The 13,123-nt window shown below is 36.2% G+C and overlaps 1 protein-coding gene and 1 pseudogene across 1 annotated transcript in view; both read left to right on the top strand.

Moving 5' to 3' along the window:
* The window catches only part of Lcorl (ligand dependent nuclear receptor corepressor like), a 172,200-nt gene that overhangs the window by 91,657 nt on the left and 67,420 nt on the right, over positions 1-13,123 (top strand).
* LOC128108405 (DNA-directed RNA polymerase III subunit RPC6-like) lies at positions 2,697-5,290 on the top strand (annotated as a pseudogene).

Here is a 13,123-nt window from a genome sequence, read left to right as displayed (position 1 = left end):
AGGGGTGAATGAAGTACAGACAACCACCTCTACAGTTCTTTGCATAGCTAACTGATATACCCAGTTGTGTAGAAAAGACACCTACTACTAGATACTTCTTATAACTAACTTTGTCATGTCCACTCCGTTCCCTTTGTTCTAATTTGAAAATTAATTTAAAAAAAAATAATAGTTTTTTTTAAATTGACACTAATTTTAATTTTGGTGCAAAGGCATAATTACCATATTTAAAAACATTTGCCTATGTTTTGCTGCTTAGTACTAGCATCAAAGGCAACTGAAATCCTCTCACATACATGCCATTTTATATTCCTCTTTTCTCATACATTTAAAATCATCTGTGAAGGAGGAAATGTCCTCTTTTTCTCAGAGACTAGGCCTGTTTATATTACTACCACACAAAAATTAAATATACTGGATTTCCTAAACCATTACATATAAAAAATGGAACATAAAGTAACTAATTAAAATCTGTATCATGTTATTTTTTCACTCATCTACCAAGCTGTAATCCACCTGATAGGGACCACGAAATGGGTGATAAATGAATTAACTGTTACTAGCTTTAGGTTCTACATTCCACATAAACTATAGTGATTTCTGTAAATAGAGTACAATCCTCATGTTTTGAAAATGTGTTTCATAATGTACAGTAATTTTTTAGGTTGTAGAATTTAAATAATGTAAATACTTGTAGGTTATTTAAGAGAGTTTTAAGAATAATTAAATTAAATTAAATAATTAATTAAAATAATTGACTGCAAAGTAATATGTCATTTGAGAGTATTAATCTTTGTAAACTTTGAACTTTAGAGGCAGAACATTTTTTGATAACCTTATTTTAGTCCTTTATGTAATAAGTAATGCCTAATATGTTGCATGCTATTTTAACCATTTATAAAGCTGTATTGTGTATGCCTCTTTATAGCTAGAGAGAGAGAAAAATGGAAGAGGGAAGGAAATTATTTCCTGGTATCCATGAGAGATTGGGTATAGGACCCTGAAGATAAAAAACTTCCTACCTGCTCATGTCTCATAAAATAAAGTGCTATAATATGTGCGTATGACCCGCATATATTCTTCCCCTTACTTACTTCCTACAACAAGCATTTCTTTATTTCTTAGAATTCATAATACTGTATAAATAACTGTTAAACTGTTGTTGGGAAATAATGACAAGAAACATATCTGTACATGTTTGGTATAATTTTGTCATGAATGTTTTTGAGCCATACCTTGAATCTAAGGATGTGGAATCTACAGTAGGTAAAAAGCATTATTATGCCAGTCATTCAACTTATATACAATTTAAATAAACATTTTAGTTATAAAATAATGTCTTTTTTTAAAAAAAAAAAAAAAAGTATGTTCAGTAGCTGGGCGGTGGTGGTTGCACACCTTTAATCCTAGCACTCAGGAGGCAGAGGGAGGTATATCTCTGAATTCAAGACCAGCCTGGTCTACAGAGCAAGTTTCAGGACAGCCAGGGCTGTACAGAGAAACCCTGTCTTCAGACAAACAAACAAATGTTTGTGTGCTATGTCCTCATCTATGATGTTTGCAGGAATATGACTCAAAGCTTTAGAATATCATATGTAACACTGCAGTGCAGCACTGTTAGGCCAGGCCGGTAAAGTATAGAAGTCTGATTTAAAAAAAATATATATAATAACATGCCAAACTGGGTAGGTAAAAGCCCATCAGGCCTCAACCCTACATAGAGCTGCAGTTAACTGAGGAAAGCTGGGAGTGGCTGAGGTGGTCTTCCCCAGGGAAGAGCACACCAATTGGTTGTACAGTACCCAAATGGTCAGCCCTGATAATATACATACAAGTAACATTATATGAACTCAGCGGGCAGTATTTAGGGGTGTGTATGTGTATAAATACTGTATATATGTGCAATAACAATGAAAAAAGAGGCCATGAATTTGAAGGAGATGGGTATGCAGGAGTGTTTGGAGGGAGGAAAATGAAGGGAGAAATATAATTAGATTACAATCTCAAAAATAAAAACAACAGAAACCCTTGCTGAGATGATAGGTGCTATAGAGATAATTCGGTGCTTACAAGCACCTGCTGTTCTTGCAGAGGACAGGAACTGTGTTCTTAGTACTCAGGAACTGTGTTCTTAGTACTCCTGTCCAGCAGCTCACAACCAACTCCATGGAACTATGACTCCAGGAGACAGCCGCACTCTTCTGACCTCCATGGGCACCCAAACTCACGTGCACACACCCCCAAATAGACACAGCATACAGATAACTAAAAAGAAAATAAATCCTTTTTAAAAATACGTTGATATAGAAGTCATTTCCTGTTCATTATTTCCCTTCTTTGTTAGCATGTATTCAGAAGTCTTAAAGCTTTTGCTGTATTTATTGTTTTCCAGAGTATAATTAATTTGGTTTTAAATGGAAACTCATGCTTTCATATTCAGTTTTCCTGCCACAAAGTTGACGGATATTAGAAGATACTGTGGAAACTGTCTTTTTTGGGCTTCTTAGTATAGCTACAAATCTTAGGAGTCTTCTTGTCTGATTTTTCTTTCCGTTTTCCTTTTTATATTTCATGCTTTTCATGGAACTTTTAAGTGTTTTTAAGTAACCTACAATATTCATTATTGGTTTGTATACTTTAAGTTGGTGTTAGTGGTTAGTCGTCATTGAATATACCCAAGATGGTTAAGTAAACTTTATAGTAAAACCAATGTTACAGTTAGTTGTTTTAATAAAAATATTTTATCAAGGCATAAAACAGAAAACTTTTGTTGCCCTTACAAATAATCCCTGTAAAGTTCTAGTATAGAATTTTAAGAACTTAATTTCTTCTTTCTATCCTAACTATGAGACTTTAACTTGATGGTAAAGACATTAGCCAACAACTCAAATGCTTCATGTGCCCTAAACTGCAGAGTGAAAGGGAGGACTGTCTTGGGGAATCAGCTGTTTCTTTCCCCTGGTAGTTTTCTTCATACACTATGATAACTCAGTTGTTTTCTTACAGTAGAGTGTATCAGCCAGCCACTGAATCAGTCTTTGATTTCAAATATTTTTTAAAGGTTAGTTCTGAGTATGAGAATTCAGTTTCTTTTTGTTTGTTTATTTGTTTTGTGTATTTAATTCATGTATATGATATGTTTTGATCAAATTCATTCCCCATTCTTTCCCCTCCATTTCCTCTTCTGTCTCCCCTCCCCACTTTCCCCTTTCAGTTTTATGTGCTCTCTTTTTTCTTTTCTTAACCATTTGATTCTGCTTAGTATCACCTGTATGCTCATGGGTATAACATATGTTTATCTAATAAGAACATGCAGACGCTTTCCAGGGCTCCCCCCCAAAAAAAACCAAAACCTTTCCCTCTTCCAGCAGCCATCAGTTGCCAATAACTTCTCAGCTAGGGGTGGGCCTTTGTGAATTCTTCCCCATCCATGCTTGGATTTTGGCTGGCTTGATCTTGTGCAGGTCTTCTACAAGTAGTCACAGCCACTGTGGGTTGATATGTACAACACTCCTGTCATTTCCAGAAAATAATGTTTGGCTACAAATGTCTGCTACTTTTGGCTCTTAAATTCTGTCTGAAGCTCCCTGGAACTTCAACGTGTTCTTTGTGAGGTGACTTTTTCTCTGATCTCAAAAACTGCCCTCATGGCCAAGGTGAAGGTGAAGGTGCAGTGACAGAATGTGGATCTGGTGGAAATAGAAAACAGAATTATAGACTTATGCAAATGCCTTACATAGAAGTCCAATAGTGGTCAGTGGCCATTAATCGACTGTTTTCCATGGGTCATTTGGATCCTTTAAAGAGTCATACAGGTCTTTTATATAAAATACAGGATCCTCAGAAAGCTGATAAATTAAGGGGTCCAATCAGAAAAAAAACTGGTCTATCCAATCATGGAGGCAGGGAATGAAGGAAGATGGAGCAGAGATGTTTCATACAGAAGTAACTTGCCATTAACAGAAATCAACAAAATTCTCAACAATTTGGAAAGTAAAAAGCTTATCACAGCTATAAAATTTGTAGCAGCCTCCAAAAAGGTTTTATGAACTTTAACCTGCAGCCAGACCTATATATGACTGGTGGAGGCTGGTACAAGGACCAAGATTTTGAATCTGAATCTGTTGAGGTGATTAACTAACAATGTTCCAAATTCCTACAAACCATGGCAGAAACAAGTGAAAAAGTAAACAGACTCCAGTGATACAAAGAGACAGTCTATTTGCTTCATCACATGGAGTATGGAAGTGCATCTACGGACTGTGCATCAGTAAGATAGAGTTGCCATGGAGAACATTGAAACCATTTTGAACACAGGTATGATGGGAAAGTGGAGATGTCCCTCATCGCTGTGAAGGAAGGCACTTTTGGCAGTGTAGATGAACACGTGAAACTGTACAGGATAGTCAACCCATCCTTCCACCTACAGGCTTGGTCTGGGCACTCTGTGGACTCTGCCCAGCTTTTGATGACAGCTGTGAAGGTGATGAGCTTCTATTTGTATTTACACGACGGAGTGGCTTGAATTTTAATAGAGAGCTGAGAATTTTACTGACATTTGGCAAATGGAGTTATTTGTAGAGCAAATAATTCATGATGGAACATCAAATTTCTTTGAAAGCATACTTCACCATGATGGATACTGACTCACTGCTATGAAAACATTTTTTTATGAAGACAGAACACAAAGCAAGTTTAATGGGGAAATCTATTTTTCAGTAAGCAGAATACCTTGAAGCGCTGAACACACATCTTTTGATGGTTCAAGGAAAAAGAGGCCAGTTAGCCTCTATTGACCAAATGCTGTGCTAACAGCTAGAGCTTGAAGATGTGCAGTCTGTGCTGCCACACTAACCTCCCTCCTGCTGTCCAGGAAATGTTTTCAGATCACTGCATTTCATCCTAAGGGATGAAAGTTTTTCTTTGTTAAAGTTGTGGGTTTCTCGCTCTGGGAGAGGAAAGGAATTCTATGAGCAAGGGTCATCAAGATCATGATGGGGAAACCTACAGAGACTGCCAAACCAAACTAGTGGGAACTCATGAACTTTAGACCAACAGCTGTAGAACCCCCATGGGACTGGACTAGGCCCTCTGCATAAGGAGACAGTTGTGTAGCTTGATCTGCTTAAGAGGTCCCCTAGTAGTAGGATCAGGATCCATCCCTGGTGCATGAGCTGGCTTTTTGGAGCCCACTACCTATGGTGGGACACCTTACACAGCCTTGAGGCAGGGGGAGGGTCTTGGACCTGCCGCTATTGAATGTACCATGCTTTGCTGACTCCCCATAGGAGGCCTTACCTTTTTGTAAGAGAGAATGGGGGGGAGTCATTGGGGGGAAGGCTGGAGGGGTGGGAGGAGGGAAGACAGGGATTTGTGATTGGTGTGTAAAATGAATAAAAAATTTCTTAATAATAAAAAAAAAAAAGCTATGGGTGCCGGGCAGTGGTGGCGCACGCCTTTAATCGCAGCACTTGGGAGGCAGAGGTAGGTGGATCTCTGTGAGTTCAAGGCCAGCTTGGGCTACAGAGTGAGTTCCAGGAAAGGCACAAAGCTACACAGAGAAACCCTGTCTCCAAAAAAAAAAAAAAAAAAAAAAAAAAAAAAAAAAAAAAAAAAAAAAAAAAAAGCTGTGGGTTTCACTGTTTGGCTTAATTGTATTATTTGCCAGAATTTCTTCCCAGATTCTTACTCTATGCCTATAGTATGGCCCTCCTTACTACCAACACCAAGTTCAAATGCTGTAATCTAATCCCTGTGTGGAATGTGATAAGTAGGACCTTTGGAAGGTGGCAGATTGTGAGTTCTGAGTCCTCAAGAGTAGAATTAGGGCCTGTATAGAAGAGACCCAAAGTGTTCTGTTGCCCCTGTGTCCTTTCAGAGCACAGACAAAAGAGTAAGGAAGCAGGCCCTCATCAGACAGTAATCTGCAAGCAGTCATAATAAATAAATTTTCTTGATAAAACAACACTCCACGGTGTTCTATTAAAGCAGATAGAAGGACTAGACAGTAGCTATTCTTTTAACTAAAATTAAAACTAAAACTAGCTGGATGTGGTGGTGTGCTCCTTTAATCCCTGCAGTCGGGAGGCAAAGGTGTGCAGATCTCAGTGAGTTTGAGTCCAGCCTGGTCTACATAGGGAGCACCAGGACAGGTAGGGACAGCCTGTCTCAAAAATTAAAATACATCATTGCCCTTCATTCACTCTCTGAGGGGTGGGAACTGGACTTCTCTTACCCTGTTTCATACTGGTCTTCTTTTTTCTTATACTTTTCTGAAAATCATGGTGTGATATGTCTAAGCAAAAAGCCATCACTTTGTAGGTTAGTCAGTCCCAGCTGTCGGGCATTTGAAAGCACTAAGTTAATTGGCGTGCTGTTGTACAGAAGATAACCATATGCCTTTCAAGGGTCTCAGCAGTACTTTGTGTCTTAAATTTTTCTTTATGTCAGCCAGAATCATGGGCCAACTGAAATGGTTCACAGTGCACTCCTCTTTGGGGCTGACCTCTACCACCATTTGGCAGTGCTCTAAGTGAACAACACTGAGAGAGTTACCATGAGATCATCAATGGGACCAGTAAAATCAAGCCCACTAGCTTGTTTTTATCAGATGAATTCTGTGGCCAGCTCTTTAAAATTCAAATTTAATGACACCAGTTCTCTTTAAGTGTTGGATTCTTATTCTATATTATTCTATCTTACTCTGTAACTTATGTAAATAAGAGTAAATCTGCAGGTTTTTCTTTCACCTTCAGTGAGGGATGGCATGGTAAGTCTTCCTGGATAAGCATTAGTCTTATTTTACAAGACAATTAAATTTGTAGGAGAGATACAAAATGGAGAAAGAACCAAGTTTTTTTCTAAGTATGCTCTGTATTATGTATTTTTGTTGTTGTTGGAGAAAAGAGTCTCACACTAGTCCAGAGTTTACTTTATGGCCTGTTTTAGCTTCCCAAGTACTGGGATTACAGGCCTTAAGCTGCCATGCCTGACTTTGTACTGTCTTGATAATTAGATAAAATTTGAAGTTGGTGACTAGAAGTGTTCCTTGCCTCACCAAAATAAAGAGATACTTAGTTTTTTTCCTTATAGCATATTTTTTACTCTGAGTATTAACTGGGAAGGATAGATACATTTAAAAATAAAGCAACTGCTCTGCATAGTAAAATGAATTCTACAGAGATAGCCTGTGATCAAAAGAAATTTGGGGCCTCTGAAATTATGATGTCACAAAATCAAATAGCAGATGAAGTCGTGATTCTTTCCCACTTAGTAATTGGTATTGTGCTCACCTGAGAACACATACTCCAGACTGTTGAGGACTTTCTTTAAAAGTGAGCCATAGAAAATCAAACATCTTGAGTTCATGATTCTGTGATTTTTAATGATTTGTTACATGGATTCTCACATGAAACTTCCCATCTGGTCTGGCAATGAATACATTCTATGTAAGGATTTTGGTGGTGAACAGTTGAATTCTGTGATGGGGCACAATGACAAAAATCTCCGTACATGATGAGACTCCTGGCTCAACCATCAGCCTTATGGTTGCAGCCCTACAATGAAAAAAGTCGTTTCAAATTCAGTGTATGGCAGTGTGGTCCAGTAAGACAGGCTCTGAACTCAGTCTTTCTCCTCCTCCCTCCCCATATCTGGCCAAATAGAATTTTTTATTTCAATCAATTAACCATGATTGAAATAGTCTATATCTGGTGTTTAGTAGAATAACCTCCAGCCAGTTTGCTGGTCAGCACTTGGAATAGCAATGATTAAAGAACTGAGTTTTTAGTCCTGTGGATACTTCTCATATTAAGCAGCACAGCTCAACAATCAGAGAGCTCTGTTGTATACTCTCTCCCTGGGGATTATTGAACTTCACCCTGAAATGTATTAGTTAATAATTAAAATAAGAGTTTAAACAACTCATTTTGAAGTTAGGAAAAAATTAATTTTAAAACATTAATAGATATATCTAATGTAAATAGGCTATTTAGCAGTGATTGGACCAAACCTAATGTCCAAGTTTGAGTCTACTTGAATTATTTGAGATCAGTAATTATGTACTCTGCTTTTGTTTTTGAATTCTTAAAAAGTTACTAACTTTATATAATAATAATACGTAAATTGTTTTCTGTCACAGGATAAAAATAAATGACTGTTTCTGATGTTATTCATTCTCACATGAACAATTACACTATACCTATATGGTTGTTTTCTTGTCTTCCAAAGATTAAAAACATTTAGAGACACCCAAATCATTTCAGGCTAAAACAGCAGTTTGCATTCCTTCTAATGATCTAAATGTGGAAAATCACATTTCTGCATCCAGCACAGGTTCTGCATCACCCAAGTATAAGTGCACTGGAAATCCTTGGTCTTACAGTAATCACAGGATACTAGGAAGTACATTATAAACATGGGTAAAATGTCATAATGAAAGCATTTCATACATCTAATACATGCTAAAATGGAAAGTGATCTATGTACCCCTTAGCTATAGGGTAGAGTGTATAGATGTCCTGTGTAGAGCTCAGCACTTAGGTCTCCTATTCTCTGCATGTTGACCATAGTCTGCTGCATCTCTTGTCCTTTACCGGGGAAGCCTCTTCTTGCAGTAGTTATACAGAGACCCACAGTTTTCAATTTCTTGCTGTCACATAAACAGAATGTCAATGCATTTTTCATAGAAGTAGTATTTTGTTACAGATGCTATAACATGAAGTTTTCACATCTCATTTAGCAATATGAAACAGCTACAGTTCCATTTTAAAGGATTATCTAAATTAAGTTTTGGAGTCTCAGACTGCTTATATTCTAGCTTTCTCTTTTTTAGTTACTTATTAATACAAAGAACGTAAAATTCTTGTAATTTTATCAATTCTGACCATTTTAAATGTGACCAACCAGTTTTGAAAATTAACTATCTCACTATTTTAAATTTTCATGTAACTGAACTATTTGGTATAGTTTAATATTTTCTGCTGACTAGCTATATATTTTAACCACAATCCACTCACACTGTTTTGTAGTTTGTTGGCTTGTCAGCCCCTAAACATTGAAACAAATAAGTTATCCATGCTTATAAAAGGTCCATGGCACACACTTTCTGTGATAGTGTGTATATGTATTTAGGGGTTATAGAAGATAATCATTGAAGCACAGAACTTCCATTACATGGAAATATATCAACAGTTCTTTTATATAAAAAACAAACAAACAAACCAAGGCCTCCTAGAAAAGTGCTTGTTTTCATGGCTTCAGGGAAAACACAAGGTAAACTGGCTTTTCGAGCATGTTTTTGTGCCTAAAAATTAAGGAAGTGCTCAATAAAGAAAATAAAAAAGGGCTATTGATGGCAGAATTGACACAATTTGAGAATTAAAATAATAATCTTTGAAATTTATCCTATGACCCACTTAATAAAATGATACTTTTTTGTTTTGATAACATGTAAGTAAACAAATAAATGAGGTTTTTAAGAACCATTTTAAGAATGTATAGGAAATTAAAGAAATAAAAATGCTTACAATAGCATAGTGATAATTATTGTACTCCGTAAGTACTAAAGCCAGTGAGAAAGGTATGTGCTTTGTATTGCGATGCTTGGTTATAATCTTTTTTTTATAGATCAGAACCCCCAAGCTGATAAACCATCCATTAAATCCTCCAGTGATTTCACTGTTCAGTAACCGTTAGTGAGGAAGTGAGGAATAGTCTGTCATTTTTCTATGGACTGTAGTTTTTTAAATTTCTTATCACTTTAAATTTTTTATTTTTAGAAATTAAAATATAATTACATCATTTTCCTTGTTCCCTTTCCTCCCTCTAACCCCTGCCCCTGCCCCCACCCTCTCAAATTCATGGCCTCTTTTTCTTTTATTGTTAGTGTGTGTGTCTTTTTTTTTATTAAGAAGTTTTCTATTTGTTTCCTTTTCTGTCCTCTTCTGTTTTCTCTATTCTCTTTTCTTCCCCTCCCCTGTCTCTTCATTCCACTCCCCCCTCCCTGTTTTTAATATAAGGAAGGAATCTTTCATGTTCCCCACACTGGCTCTGAACTGTTAGCCTCCTACTTTAGCCTCTGAGTAGCTAGGACTAAAAAATAGAGATCATGAGCATATTAGAGCCTTGATACTTGATTTTTAGTAACTGTATTCATAAAAACAAAAGGCAAGCTTTAGTTAAGATATAGCTCTGTGTCTTTGAGCTCTTTTTAAAAATACTTGTCAACAATAACTGGTTTGCATTTATCTAGAGTCTTGTACATGCAGAATTGAAGATGATGACTTTAGAAAGCAATGTTTGGAAGGATGTTGTTGGCAGATACTCAGTAGACAAGAGCAAGCACAGAAATGGTGTTTTTAGTTGAGTATTAGGCCTCACTCACTATATCCTTTCTGCTACTGAAGCATTGGAACACTGGACATGGGGTTTGTTTGCTTGCTTGTTTTTTGTTTATTTGTTTGTTGTGACCAGTATGTTTAATTTCTATAGTAGTCATTAAACTTAACTTGTTTGGAATAGACTTTTTTAACCCCTGTTAACCCTCTTTCAGTCTGTTGTTAAAACATAGCATTTTACTTGGTTTTATGTTTTTCCTGTAAGTAGCCCAACCATAGCACAAACTCATGCAGTACTGAGTAACATTATTTGTTAGAGTGGGTAAATTTACCAGTCAGACATCTTCCAGTAGTAATTTCAGACCAGCTTTGCTGAAGGTGGTTGTGATAGAGAAGGAAAAGGGCTTATCCAGACAACTAATTTGTTGATCAGAGATTGAGGCAGAAAAAAAGGTAACCCATCACTAGCATTCTAAATACTTTCTCATTACATTTTTGCTATAGACTGTATGTAAATAGAATGTGTACTGAGCTGATGTGTTTTTGAGCAGATTGCCAAGCTACACCTCAATACAAAAAAAAAAAAGAGAATAGTTCGCTCTTTCTGTCCAGTATTGTTATAAGTTTCTTATTTTACAATAGCAGTTAAAGCCAGCTGAAGATACCTAGGCTATTTATTGTAACTTATGTACTTGTCTTGGATAATAGAATATGTTAGTATGTTATGTAGCAAGTACAAGCCAGATGAAGCAGAATGGTAGTGGAATGTCTGGGTCTAAGGATAATAGAATGATCATGGTATTTCAATTAACAGATTCTTGGCTTGAATAGATTTTTTAAAGATTTGCTTTCTTTCCTGAAAATATTTAGAAATTTCTGAATCTTCTCTAACTTCCTTAACAAACTGTTCTTTGACTTCTGTTTGTAGGATATGAGGAAATTAATATACTAGTTTATACTTCCAATGCAAGGTGACTATTTGCTCCTTGTTGTTTTGATTTCCATGTACTCTATCAAGTTTTTATGTCCTTTTACTTTTACTTCTTAGCTCAAGACTTCATTGCCTAAAGATCTACATATTCCCCCAAAACTCATAGGTAGGATTTCATTGGCTATAAATTTGAATGAGAGAAAAATAATTGCACTTTTTCATTTACCTCAGTTGAAATTTAACCTCTTCTTCACCTGTAAATGTAGGCAGCTTTCAACTGTGATTGTCAATATATGTTCTAGTAATATATATCATAGGTATTTTTATGTCACAATGTATTTTAAATTATTACTTACATTATCATTATTTTGAACTTGTGGTAGATACTAGATTATTACTAGATTTTAATGCATTGAGAAAAATACTGTATTAATAATATATCTCAATTGTTTTTCATTGACAACTGTATTTCTGTGGAATTGGTTTCTTATATATCCATAGATTTAAAAGTATGGTTCTGACAAAGAACTCATCACTGCACCACACAGCCAAATGAGTTCCTGCACCAAAATGCTTACGAGTCCCATTTGTTCCTTTATTTTTTCATCTTCATGCTTTCCCCATAGTACCCTATCTTTAAGGATATGTCTGCAGACTTTCTCTGTATATGTAAATTTTTGTACATACACCTCTTCTGGCTTTCAGATTTTTTGTGTGCCTTTAACAGCTTTACCACTTAACCTGTGCTTAAATGCTAATGGCCTCTTAACAAAGTCTGTGTTACTTGCTAGACATATATACATTGCAGGAGGAATTTTAAGCTCATTAAACTTAAAGCTAAACTTGCTTTCGGTTGTAAATCTGTTCTTTCTGAGTCCCCACTCGTTATAGCTATTGATACCTTCTGACCCAAAATTAAAATGAAAGTTGTTTTCCTTTTTCCTTTCTTGCTACTTCCTTAGAGAAGAGTTATTAAGAAGTATCAAGAGATTACCAAGAAATGCTGTGAACATTCTTAGACAAGTTTTGGAGCATGTATTACTCCTCTAGGGAAAGCTCATAAATATTTCCTTGCAAGGTCATAGGGTCACTAAATACTGAAAATGTGTTGATAATTGCCAGACCATTCTCTAGAACATGACATTTCTATTTTCTTAACAGCACATGAGGTTTCCTGTTACTCCAGGCCCCTGTCAGCATTGCTGCTGTCATGGTACCACCTTTTCTAGTGGGTGTGGATTGAAGTTCTGAGCAAATTTGTGCACCTTTCTTTTTAAAGTGTCTGCTGTAGGTACTGGGCCATATTTAGTTGAGTTGCCTGCTGTCGTTGGTGCTGTGTAGATACTATTTATAAATTCTCAACAGAAATCCTTTGTCGAATAATTATGAATGTTCTGTATTTACTGAATATTGATTATTTTACTGAAGTACTTTTATGCCTTGTACTTGAGTTGTTGGGTAGAGTAACCTTATAAGATTTAAGACAAATGAATTTATGTCGTTTATTTAGTAGTAGAGAAATTAGATATTCACACCCACAGAAAATGAACATGACTAAGAAACAAAAGCAGGAGCTCTGAAAACTTGAGAGAGGCTTGGCAAATTTACCTTTGGAGTGGGCTTTTGACATATTTATAAAATAAAATTGTAGTTGTAAAATGATTATAGGACCTATAAAAACTATTACTAAATAGGATCAACATAATCTAGAAAGGGATAGAAATTTGGTTTCAAGATTAAGGCTTCTTCTAGGGGCCAAGATGCCCAAGAGGCTTCTGAGGATCATGTCTGGGTTCGTGGTCCTACAGCAGCCAGGGTCTTTGTTGATGTCCATGGCCCAAGTTCGCACCAAAGG

This window comes from Peromyscus californicus, unplaced genomic scaffold (assembly GCF_007827085.1).
Source record: "Peromyscus californicus insignis strain IS unplaced genomic scaffold, ASM782708v3 Scaffold_13__1_contigs__length_99412109, whole genome shotgun sequence".
Classification (NCBI taxonomy): Eukaryota; Metazoa; Chordata; class Mammalia; order Rodentia; family Cricetidae; genus Peromyscus; species Peromyscus californicus.
The sequence above is the reverse complement of the archived record's forward strand: the minus strand, read 5'-3'. Positions and strand labels throughout refer to the sequence as shown.